Here is a 12,449-nt window from a genome sequence, read left to right as displayed (position 1 = left end):
TGCCAGAGACTTTCCACGTCCCCAGCCTCCTCGGCCGTCCAGTCCCTTCTCACCTGAGAAGCGCCTTCCCTTAGGAACTGTCGCTGCCCTAAGAGCAGGTCCTCTCTGCCCCGAACCCGCGCTGCAGGGAAGAGCGGGGCAAAAGGTGAGTGGGGGTCAGCGATGGATTCTGGACCCACAGAGGCCTGGTAGTGACACAGGCCACTGCCCGAAGAGGCGGTTGGCGCGGGAGGGGAGACAGGGAGACAGAGGGGGTGCCGGGGGACAGTGTGCGTGGTGAGGCGTAGGGAAGGATGGGGATGGCGCGGGCCTCTGCGGGGCCCCACGGGGAGGTTGGCAACGTGTTAAATAGAGGACCTCTTGCTGTTTACCTCCGGAATCCTTCTCTGCTGTCTCCCTGCAGCTCGGTCTCTGTTCCTTTCTTGCCGCATTGTTTTTCACCCTTGCTTGCGCGGAGGCGATGACCTTCCCCTTCCCCGTTTTCTTGCGCGCGCGCGCGCGCGCGCGCGCGTGTGTGCTCTGCAAGGAGACAGCGAGATTTGAACTAAAAGGAACCCTGGAGGTGATGTGACCTGGTCTCCTGGGGCCTCGCTCTTGAATTATTTGGGCGTCGCTTGCCTTTCAGGACCACTCCCACCCCACCGCACCCCGCCCCTCGAAAGGTAAATGTCCTCACCTACTCCAGTGTTCTAGGCACCCAAAGGCTCTCAGCGTGTCAGCGCCGTGGAAGGGAGGTGCGGGGTGCGGGAGGGGTGGCGGTGAGGGTAGGTGTGGAGAAGCAGGCAGAACGTTTAGTCTGGAATGCCTTTGGCCTGAGCAGTAAGTGCTGGATTATAAACAGTTCCCAGGGAAACTGCCGAGCTGGCCAGTGAGTTGGGTCAACCTGCAATGCACTGTGAAGGCCTTGCCTATAGAAGGAAAGGATGTATGAATCACATAATCATGTGCAAGAAGTGCAAGTCAAATTAGACATAAAGGACCAATGTATCTGTCTAGCCCAACATCCATCCATCCAATCATCCATCTATCCTTTCATATTCCAAACCATTTATTTGTCCATTGACTTCATTTCAATGCCTTGCTTTCTTTTTCGCTTTGGTGTTTTAGAATTATTAAGAGGTATATCTTCTTAGATAAGAATGGTCTAGAGAATAATGAATAGAATGCCTGCACCATCACCTAGATTGAAAAAATAAGACATTGCAGTACCTTAGAAGCTTCCATCTCCCTTCCTTGAAAGGTGACATCTCTCCTGATTTTTGTATTAATCATTCCCTTCCTTTTCATTATAGCTTTGTGATTTGCATGTGCATTCCAGAAACACATATGTACATGCTTGCTTTCCCTATTTTTATTTTCATATTAATGGCAGTATACTGCACATACTCAAGATTCACCGTTGTTGATGATTCCTTCATTTTCACTGCAATTTATCCATTCTACATTTAGGCTGTTGCTAGTTTGGAAAATGTATTAGCTATCTACTGCTGTATAACAAATTACAAGATTTAGCAGCTTAACACAGAACAAAACAAAAACCTATTAGCTCACAGTTTCTGTGGGTCAGGAATCCATCTCTGACTCAGTATCTCTCACTGGCTGTAAGCAAGGTATTGGCTGGGACTACAATCATCTCAAAGCTGAGGGTAGAGGGAACCCCTTTCAAACTCCTTCAAGTGACTGTTGGCAAGCCTCTTGGGCTTACTGGCTTGGCTTGGACACACCAACTCCTTGCCAAATGGGCCTCTGTTTGGGAGTTAGTCAGAACATGGAAGCTTGCTCCCCACAGGGCAAAGGCTCCCTGAGAGAGAGAGAGAAAAAGATGAAGACCAGATTCTTTTTGTAACCTAATCTCAAAAGTGACATGTGATTTTCTCACTGTTAGAAGTGAGTCACTATTTGCAGCCCACATTCAAGGGAAAGGGCTTACACAAAGCCATGAATATCAGGAGGCAGGAATCATTGAGCGCCATTTTAAAGGCTGCCCACTACAGGGGATAATTAACAAATAATGTTGTTCTCCAACATCTAGTACATGTCTTCCGGTTCTCATGCACGGGTTCACGCTGGTTCCCTGGATTATAAACCTAGAATTACTGGGTAATAAGATTGGTGTATGTTCAACTTCATTAGGTTATTTCCAACCTCTTTCCAAAGTATTGAGCCAGTTTTTACTCTTTCCAGCAATGGATGAGAATTTCTGTTGCTCCACATACTTGTTACAACTTCGTATTATCAAATTTCATTTATAGCCAGTCTGGTGGGCACAAAATAGTGTTCCACTGTGATTTTAATTAGCATTTCTCTTATAACTAATAGAGTGTCCATGTTTTCATGTATTGGTGAACTATTGTGCTTTCTCTCTGAAATCCTGGTTCCTCTCTTTTCCTCATTTTCATAGCGGGTTGTCTTTTTCTTATTGACTCATTGGAATGCTTCCTTATATAATGTGGAGGATAATCAATCCTTTGTCAGCTGTATATGCCACAAATACCTGTTTTCAGTTTGGGCTTAGCTTTTCTTTCTCTGTATGTCCATCTCTCTTAATGAACTAAGTTCTGAATTTTAATTTCAAGTTACCAAGATTTTCTTTTATACTTTGTCTTGTTTGAGAAAATAGTTTTCTCAAGATGATAAATTAACGTTACTATATTTATCTCCAAAGCCTTTGTAGTTTTGCATTTGGCAATGAGTCTTAATCCACCTGGAAACTGAATGTTATATTGTTTACGCCATAGGGATAACCAGTGGTCTCAGCACCAGTGATCTGAATAAATTCAGTTTTCCATATATGCATGAATTTGTTTTAAGCTCCCGAATTCTATAGTTATCGATTTTCCTAACTACTCTAGTTTTATAATAAGTCTTGAAATAGGGTAGTAAAGATCCTCCTATTTATTTTATTCTTCTTCAAGAGTGTTTTAGCAATTCTTGGATCTCTGACCTTCCATATAAATATTTAAATAAACTTGTCAAGTTGTCCAAAACATGAAACAAACAAGCAAACAAACATACCCATTAGAATTTTGATGATACTGCATTAACTTCATATATCAATCTAGGGAGAAAAGGCCTCTGTGCCTGGGTGCCTGGGGGGCTCAGTTGGTTAAGCATCTGACTCTTGATTTCAGCTCATGTCATGATCTCATGGTTCTTGAGATTGAGCCCTGTGGGTGAGATCAAGCCCTGTGGTGAGATCAAGCCCTGCGTCAGGCTCTGCACCGACAGCATGAAGCCTGCTTGGGATTCTCTCTCTCCCTCTCTCTGTCTCAAAATAAATAAGCATTAAAAAAAGATGTTTCACCTTTCCATCTATGAAATTGGTCTATAATGGTATTTATTTAGCTCCTCTTTAATGTTTTTCAATATTTTGTACTATTTTTCATTGCTTTCCCTTTGCTTACTTTTATTAAATTTAATTCTAAGTATAGTATATTTTTACTGCTATTGTAAATGTTTTCTTTTATAAAATTATGTTTTGTAGCTAATTGCTGCTACTGTATAGACATTCGGTTGCCTTTTATATATTAACTGTATCAAGCTTAATAAACTCCACTAATAATTCAAAAATTACCTATAGAGTCTTTCAGATATGCTACACAGGCAATCATATCACCTGAAAATAATGACAGTTTTGTTTCTTCCTTTCCAATCCTTATACCTTTGATTTCTTTTTCCTGTCTTATTGCATTGGCTAGGACTGCCAGTATAAAGTTGAATAAAAGTAGAGAAGGGCATCTTGTTTTATCCTTAACATAATAAAGAGAAAATATTTTGTCCACTTTAAATATTGCATTTGCAATGGCTACTTTGTAAATGCCTTGTCCCATGATAAGAAAGTTTGATTCATCTTCTGGTAAGCACTTTTATTACGAGGAGATGTTTTATTGAATGCTCCTTCTGTAGCTATTGATTTTCTCATTTTTTTTCATTTAAATATGTTAATATGATATAGTGTAGTATTCGATCTTTAATATTAAATCAACTTTGCATTCCCAGAATAAATGCTGTATGGTAAATATGCAATAGCTTTTACATAAAGATACAGATATAAAGATAAGCATTAGATATTTGCATTTATATATGTGAATTGTGATTGACATGCAATTGTCCTGTTTGGTTCTAACTTTATCTGTTATTGATATCGTCTCATAAAATAAGATGAGTGATAGTCTCACTATTGCTATTCTATGGAAGAATTTGGGCTAGGTTGGAATTATCTGGTCCTTGAGTATTTCCTCAAAACACCAGCAAAACCTTTAGGGTGTGAAGTTTACGTTATAAGAATGTATTAAACTTTAAGGATTATAGGATTACTTAGGTTTTCTTATGGAATCAATTTTCATTAAATTTATTTTCTAAGATATTTTACTACCACATGTGTATATTATTCAAGCTTAATAGAATAAAATGGTTTTACAATATTCTCTCATTATCTGTTTAAATAGTTTTATCATCTATTATTATGACTAATTTTCATTATTAATGTGTGTATTATTTCATTTTGTTTGACTAATTTTGTCAGAATTAGGACTACTTTATTAGCTCTTTCACATACTTACATGTACACACACACACCTCTTCGGGTTTTTTTTCATTAATTATTTATTAGTTCTTCTTGATTCTTTGAATTTTTATTTACTAAGCTTTTTTAAAAAAAATTATTTATTTATTTTTGAGAGAAAGAGAGAGAGAGAAAGAATGCATGTGATTGGGGGAGAGGCAGAGAGAGAATCCCAAGCAGGCTCTATGCTGTCAGCACAGAGCCCTACCCAGGGATTAATCCCACGAAAAGTGAGATCATGACCTGAGCCAAAATCAAAAGTTAGTCACTTAACCAACTGAGCCACCCAGGTGCCCTTTGTTTTCNTTAATTATTTATTAGTTCTTCTTGATTCTTTGAATTTTTATTTACTTTCTAAGCTTTTTAAAAAAAAATTATTTATTTATTTTTGAGAGAAAGAGAGAGAGAGAAAGAATGCATGTGATTGGGGGAGAGGCAGAGAGAGAATCCCAAGCAGGCTCTATGCTGTCAGCACAGAGCCCTACCCAGGGATTAATCCCACGAAAAGTGAGATCATGACCTGAGCCAAAATCAAAAGTTAGTCACTTAACCAACTGAGCCACCCAGGTGCCCTTTGTTTTCTAAGCTTTTAAGGTATATGCTTAGCTCATTAAGCTCTCAGAGCTATAAATTTTTGTCACTGCTATTTAGCTGCCTCTCATGTTTTGATATGAATATTTTGCTATCATGTAGCTTTAAGTATCTATAATTTTCATTACGGTTTCTTATTTAGGCCATGCATCTTTTTTTTGGACGGTGTACTTTAATTTTCAGTTATTCACATGAAGGTTCTTTTATTATCTTGCAGTAAATGTTGCCTAATCCTTAATGTAGTCAGATAATGTATGATATTGAGTCCTTTGGATTTATTGAAGCTAGTTTTACAGCCTAGCACATGGTGAGTTTCATTTGTGTGCCTGAAAATAATGTGTAGTGTCTCGTTATATAACCTCCTACATATACCTTTAAAATAAGTGTGTTAATTATGCAATCCAGATCTGCCTTATCCTTACCAATTTTTATATTTGAATTATCAATTACAAAAATAGGTATGTTAAAATCTCTCACTATGACAGTAGATTTTGAAACTCATCATTGTAGATCTGTATACTTTTCCTTTCTATATTTTGAGGCTATGTTACTAGTCAGTTGGAGTAAACTGAAAATTTTATCATAATGTAGGGATTCAATATTATGGCTACCTATTAATGCTTTTTGCTTAAAATTTTTAATTTGCTCAGGTATCAAATTAAGGTTTCTCTGATTAGTGTTTACCCTGATTGGTGTTTACTTCCAAGAAAGATTTATCTTTCTTTCATCCTGTGACTTTAAATATTTCTAAATCTACATTTTAATCATATAGTTCATGAACTTACCTGTATTTTTTAAATGCTGGATTTTAAAATTATTGTTTGACATGGCACTTGGTTGACTCAGTTGGTTGAGCTACCAATTTCAGCTCAGATCACAATTTCATGGTTCATGAGTTCAAGCCCCGCATCAGGCCCACTGCTGTCAGCACAGAGCCTGCTTCTGACCCTCGGTCCCCTTCCCTCACTGCCCCTCCCCTGCTCACGTTCTCTCTCTCAAAAATGAATAAACATTTTAAAAAAGAAATAAAATTATTGTTTGACAGTTTATAACTGACCACTGAACAATTTGTTATATTTATTGTAATTAGTAGTGCAAATAGACTTTCTATCATTTTATTTGCTTATTATTTTTTATGCTTTATCCGTCTCATTCCTCTTCCCTCTTTTACTCCTTTGTTTCCCCATTTTACTGCTCCTTTTATTTGGAGGTTACATGTTGTAATGTTTTCGGTTGAATGTCTTAGGAATACTCTAAAATTCCTAAATTTTATAACTTAGTTGTATAATACATTTAATTCATAACATTTATTAAGGTATAGCTGAGAAATAAAATTTGCATATATAAAGGATATACAATGTGGTATGTATAATTATTAAATGGTTACTGCATCAAGCTAATTAGTATGTTGATCACTTCACATAGTTTACCTTTTTTGTGTGTGCTAAGAGATCTATTCTCTTAGCAAATTTTAAGTATACAATATTACTAACTATACACACTGTGCTATACATTAGATCTCCAGAACTTTTTTATCTTACATACTGGAAACTTTGCAACCTTTGACCTATATATCTTCCTATTTCCCACACCTCCCAGATCCTAGTAACCACCATGCTACTTTCTGCTTCTGAGTTTGACTATTTTAGTTTCCACATATAAGATCATACAGTATTTGTCTTGAGTTATTTCAAAGCCTAACATAATGCACTCAAGTTTCATCCATGTTGTCGCAAATGGCCAGATTTCCTTTCTTATGGCTATATAAATTCCATTGTATATTCGTACAACAATTTTTTAAATCCATTCATTCACTTAATAGACACATTTTTGCCATATCTTGGCTACTGTGAATAATGCTGCAGTGACCATGGAGGTGCAAATATCACTTCCAGATGTTGATTTCATTGCCTTTGAATATATACCTTGAAGTTGGATTCCTGGATAATATGGTAGTTCCATTTTTTTTTTTTTCATTTTTTACTTTAGAGAAAGAAAGAGAGAGAGAGAGCAGGGAAGAGGGACAGAGGGAAAGGGAGAGAGAAATAATCTTAAGCATGCCCAGCCGAGAGCCTAATGCAGGGCTCAATTTCACAACTGAGAGATCATGACCTGAGCCAAACTCAAGAGCTGGACGCTTAACCTACGGAGCCACCCAGGCACCCTGGTAGTGCTGTTTTTAATTTTAGGAGGAATATCTATTCTGTTTTCTTTTTTTTTTTTTAATGTTTTATTTATTTCTAGGAGAGAGAGAGAGAGAGACAGCGTGAGCAGGGGAGGGTCAGAGAGAGAGGGAGACACAGACTCTGAAATAGGCTCCAGGCTCCGAGCTGGCAGTCAGCACAGAGCCCGACGCAGGGCTCGAACCCACGAACCGCGAGATCATGACCTAAGCCAAAGTCGGACGCTTAACCGGCTAAGCCACCCAGGCGCCCCTCTATTCTGTTTTCTATAATGACTATAGCAATGTGCATTCACACCAACAGTGCGCAAGTGTTTCCTTTTCTCCATATCCTCACCGCTTGTGATCTTTTCGATAGCAGCTCTTCTAACAGGTATGAGGTGATATGTCATGGTTGAGATCTGTATTTCCCTGATGACTAGTGGACCTGTGTGCCTTCTTATATACCTATTGGCCATTTGTATGTCTTCTTTTGAGAAATGTCCATTTAGGTCCTTTGCTCATTTTTTAGTTGGACTACTTACTATTTAGTTGCTTGAATTCCTTATATATTTTGAATATTAACCCTTGGTGGGGCTGTATAGTTTACAACTATTTTCTCCCGTTAGGTAAGTTGTCCCTCACTCTGTTGATTGTTTCCTTTGCTGTGCAGATGCTTTCAGTTTGAAGTAGTCCTTCCCACTTGTTTATTTTTGCTTTTTTTCTTAAAAAATTTTTTAAATGTTTTTATTTATTTCTGAGAGAGAGAGACAGCACAAGCAAGGGAGGGTCAGAGAGAGAGGGAGACACAGAATCCGAAACAGGCTCCAGGTTCTGAGCTGGCTGTCAGCACAGAGCCCGACGTGGGGCTCAAACCCACAAACCGTGAGACCATGACCTGAGCCAAAGTTGGATGCTTAACCGGCTGAGCCACCCAGGTGCCCCTATTTTTGCTCTTATTGCCTGTTGGTCTTGATCCCTTATGGGGTCATATAAAAATTTATTGCCCAGATCAATGTCAAGAACTTTCTTCCCTGTGTTTACTTCTAGTAGCTTTACAATTTCACGTCTCAACATTTCAAGTCTTTAATACATTTTGAGTTGATTTTCATATATGGTATGAGATAATAGCCCAATTTCATTTTTTTGCATGTGGGTATCCAGTTATTTCAACACCATTTATTGAAGAGTCTATCCTTTCCCCATTGTGTGTTCTTTGTACCTTTGCTGACGATGAGTTCACTATGAATATATGGGCTTTTTCCTGGGCTCTCTACTTTTCTCCATTGGCCTGTATGTTTTTATGCAAGTAGTTTGAAATCAGGCATATTATGCCTCAAATTTTATTCTTCTTGATGAAGATGGCTTTGGCAACTTGAGTTCTTTTATGGTTCATATGAATTTTAGGAATTTTTTCTATTTTTGTAAAAAATGCTACTATGGGGCACCTGGGTGGCTTACCTGGTTAAGCGTCCAACTTCGGCTCAGGTCATGATCTCACAGTTTGTGAGTGGAGCCCTGTGTTGGGCTCTGTGCTGACAGCTTGGAGCCTGGAGCCTGCTTCAGATTCTGTGTCTCGTTCTTTCTCTTCCCCTCCCCCACTTGTGCTCTATCTCTCTCTGTCTCTCAAAAATAAACAAATGTAAAAAAAATATTTTTTAAAAAATACCGTTGGGATTTTGATAGGGATTATATTAAATCCGTAGATAATTTTGGTGAGTATGGACATTTTAAAATTATTTCTTCCAATTCGAACATGAAATATCTTCATTTATTTGTGCCTTCAATTTCTTTCTTCAATCTTTTACAGTTATCAGTGTACAGATCTTTTACCTCCTTGGTTAAATTGGTTCCTAAGTATCTTATTGTTTTTAATGCTATTGTAAATGGGGTTGTTTTCTTAATGTCCTTTACTGACACTTTACTGTTTGCGTATAAAAACACAACTAATTTTTGCATGTTGATTATGTTTCCTGCAGCCATACTGAATATGCTGAATTCATTTATTCGTTCTAACAGTTTTTTGATGGAGCTTTTCGAGTTTCTGTATCTGAGTTTTAATTCTATACTGAAATCTTTCAGCCTGCATTCTGTAAATTTTTAACATACTGATCACAGTTATTTTAAAGTAAGTCCCTAAGAATGCAAATGTCCAAGCCACCTGTGAATCTGTTTTTATTATTGGTTGTTTCTTTTGAGTTCTTGGCCATGTCTTCTGATTTTTAGCCATCCTCTAAATTTTTGATTCGGGGCAGGACATCATGAATGAAATTTTATAGTTATGGTTGATGTTATTGTTTTTCAAAGAGGATTTTGGGGGGGGGGCTGAGGAAAAGATAACATACCAGATTACTTTCATACTATCAAAGGTTAGTTTTAAGCTTTCTTAAAACTGGTGCATTTCAAGTTTTTCCTTTACCCAAGCATAATCCTTACTCCTAAAGTGTCATTCTTACTAATATGCCATGGATTTTTCTCAACCAAAAGCAGGGTTTGTTGATAAGAATCACTTACTTTTGTGGGACTTGCTGTATTCCCACAACAGTACAGCTAACTGAATTGACTGCTCAACTATTTAGCATGTTAGTGTCTATTTTCAACAAGTTTTTTTTTTTTTTTTTGGAAGTTGGGGGAGTCTATTCCCATGTGTGCATAGCTTAAGGGTCAGTCAGGGAGAAATCTGTACATATATTTTTATATTTACTTCTCAGAGACTTCTTCTTGTCTGAAATTCTGCCCTTTGAGTTCAGTTGGTTTGAGAATCCAGAACCAGACTGACACTTTATGCTTGTGAACTGGAAAATGCCCTCAACTGAAAAAACCACAGCAAATGTGGAACTTATGTCCTGTGTTTTTCTTCCCTTGGGACTGTAGCTTCCCAAGTTCTCCATGTGTTTGTTCTCCAAAGTCTTCCATTATTTCCTGTATTTTGTCCAACATCTATTGCTGTGAATTTTCAGTGGAAGCTTTGTTCCAGAGAAGGTACCAGCTCACTGCCAGATTTAGAAGTCTCTTACCATTTGCTCTTAAATTTCAGATAATTTATCTAAGATTATTTTATTTCTTCTTGAGATACATCCTTTAGAATTTCCTTTCAAGGTCTTTTGAAAATAAATTTCAGTATTTCTTGGCTTGAAAATAACATTTTTAAGACACTCAGAATAATGCCAGGACAGTACTGGGGGTAAGAAAGCAGGGGGGGCAGCATTTGAGTAGCCACCAGTTTTAGATTATTATGGATGATGCCGCTTTGAACATTCTAGTACATGTCTTTTGGTCACACACACACACACACACACACACACACACACACACCTTGGGTATGTACCTACAAGTGGTATTACTAAGTAGCCCTATTTTTTTTTCAGAATTATTTTTGCAATATTTTAAAAATACAAAATGTCTAAAGAAAAAAAATACTGGCCAGCCCTCCTCACTTCCTGAGGTAGCAAATATATCCTTATTTTTCCTGCGAGATAAACATAAATACACAAAAATAGCCCTACAAAATGTTCACTGAAAATATATATTGAGAGCATTCAAGGTATAACTTGAGCTCATCCTTTTTAAGAAATGCATCATCTTTTATAGTATGGATTTTTAATAAATTGTTTATTCCTTCCAGTGTAGCTGAGTAGTTACAGAATGTAGTATCTCCAAAGTTATTTCAGTACTTTCAGGATTTCCTGGCAATTTCTATGACTTGAGGTAGAAACTGGGAAGAAAAACAGAAACTCTAGAGGAAGTATAAATAAGGAAGGATTTAGGATTTAAAACTGAGCTAGTAATGTGAAGTCTGAAAGAGAGAGAGACTAGAACTAGCTGAAGTTTTAGCAGATATAGAAAGAAAATGATAGCTGTTTCTCTTGTTCGGAGAAAATTCAAAGAAAAGGACCTGAAGAAGAGGAGAAAACTTACAACATAGAAAATTTGCAGTTTGCTTGGTTTTCAGTATTAAGCTTCTGTTTGTCTTGTTCAAGGAGGAATGTGCTAAGATTGCCTTCCTTACCCCACATTCATGTATCTTGTCCATCCAGCCGTCAAGTGGACATTATCAAGTACCGGTTTATGGCCACGTGAAGTGGAGACTCTGAAGAAGAATAAAACATAGCTCTTGACTTGTTTACTCCAGTTTGAGGAGTTGTAATGAAACCCTGAAGTAATACAGGATGTAGTAATCTTTCCTCTTTACCAGAGTCCACATTCCTGCGGAAGGTCCAGCCTGGACACTGTTTCGCAGTAGGGGAGACATCTGTTTAATGGTCGCTTCCTGAGGAGTTTGGTCAGGGACACTTTCTCCTTGGGCACCCAGAGAATAGGGGCCAGTGCAGTGAGGGGTGAAGGGTGAGGAAACAGGAGAATGTGCAGAAGCCACACAAATCTTTCAGGTCTTTGCGACCGGCAGCCATAAAAGGGGCAGGTGGTTTCTCCCCAGCTTCTAATGCTGAGCTCACCAAGTTAGATGAGCAGACAGGTCCCCGCTCAAAAGTCACCTGTTCTATCCCACTCTCACCTGCCTGAAATGAGACAGGATGAACAGCCAAGTTCGAGAATCCCCCACACAGGGAGAAATCATATTCATAGAGGCGTCACTACCAGCTACTTGAGCAAGGGTGTTTTTATCTATTTTAGTTGATTAAATGTATCATTTTTAAATCACAAAATAACACATATCGCCACTGAAATGTTAAAGAGGGGTATGAAGAAAAAATACTTAAAAATCTACTCTTAACAGTCTGAGCTGATGCTAATATTTTAATGTACGTTTTGCATGTAACTTCTGTGTTTATATAAGCATATGTAAAGATTTTAAAAGTTTTTCGTACAAAAATGCAAGCTCTCCATTTTTACCACCATGTTAAATGTTCATTAAAGCTAGGAGTACAGCTCCAGCCCAACTCCTGGCCCGTATGCGCAGATTTAACTCATCCTTGTAAACAGTCGTGTATTGGCTTATATACAAATCTATATACACCAACCCTCCCTTGTTGGTAGATAGTCTTACGGATTTATTATTATTTTTTTTAATCGCCGTCTGCATTCTGGGAGGCCTGCCTGGACACCCTCCAGGATTCGAGGCTGCATTCTCTCCCAGAAACCCACACAAAGCAGGGCCTCTGAGGTCTGGGGGCG

General features: G+C 38.1%; 1 protein-coding gene and 1 long non-coding RNA gene across 2 annotated transcripts in view; one reads left to right on the top strand and one right to left on the bottom strand.

Moving 5' to 3' along the window:
- The window catches only part of LOC144242943 (uncharacterized), a 4,644-nt gene extending 4,182 nt beyond the window's left edge, over positions 1 to 462 (bottom strand). The window contains exons 1-2 of the long non-coding RNA XR_013338503.1: positions 372 to 462; positions 54 to 121 (exon numbers count right to left, since the gene is read on the bottom strand). This is a non-coding gene — a long non-coding RNA (uncharacterized LOC144242943). The remainder of the gene's footprint in view (positions 1 to 53; positions 122 to 371) is intronic.
- TCAF1 (TRPM8 channel associated factor 1) overlaps positions 38 to 12,449 on the top strand; it is a 55,386-nt gene continuing 42,974 nt past the window's right edge. Inside the window, exon 1 of the mRNA XM_077777972.1 lies at positions 38 to 145. The gene's annotated coding sequence lies outside the window, so the exon portion shown is untranslated. The remainder of the gene's footprint in view (positions 146 to 12,449) is intronic.

This window comes from Crocuta crocuta, unplaced genomic scaffold (genome assembly GCF_008692635.1).
Source record: "Crocuta crocuta isolate KB4526 unplaced genomic scaffold, BGI_CrCroc_1.0 scaffold128, whole genome shotgun sequence".
NCBI classification, from domain to species: Eukaryota; Metazoa; Chordata; class Mammalia; order Carnivora; family Hyaenidae; genus Crocuta; species Crocuta crocuta.
Note: the sequence above shows the minus strand (reverse complement) of the source record. Positions and strands in the feature narration are given on the sequence as shown.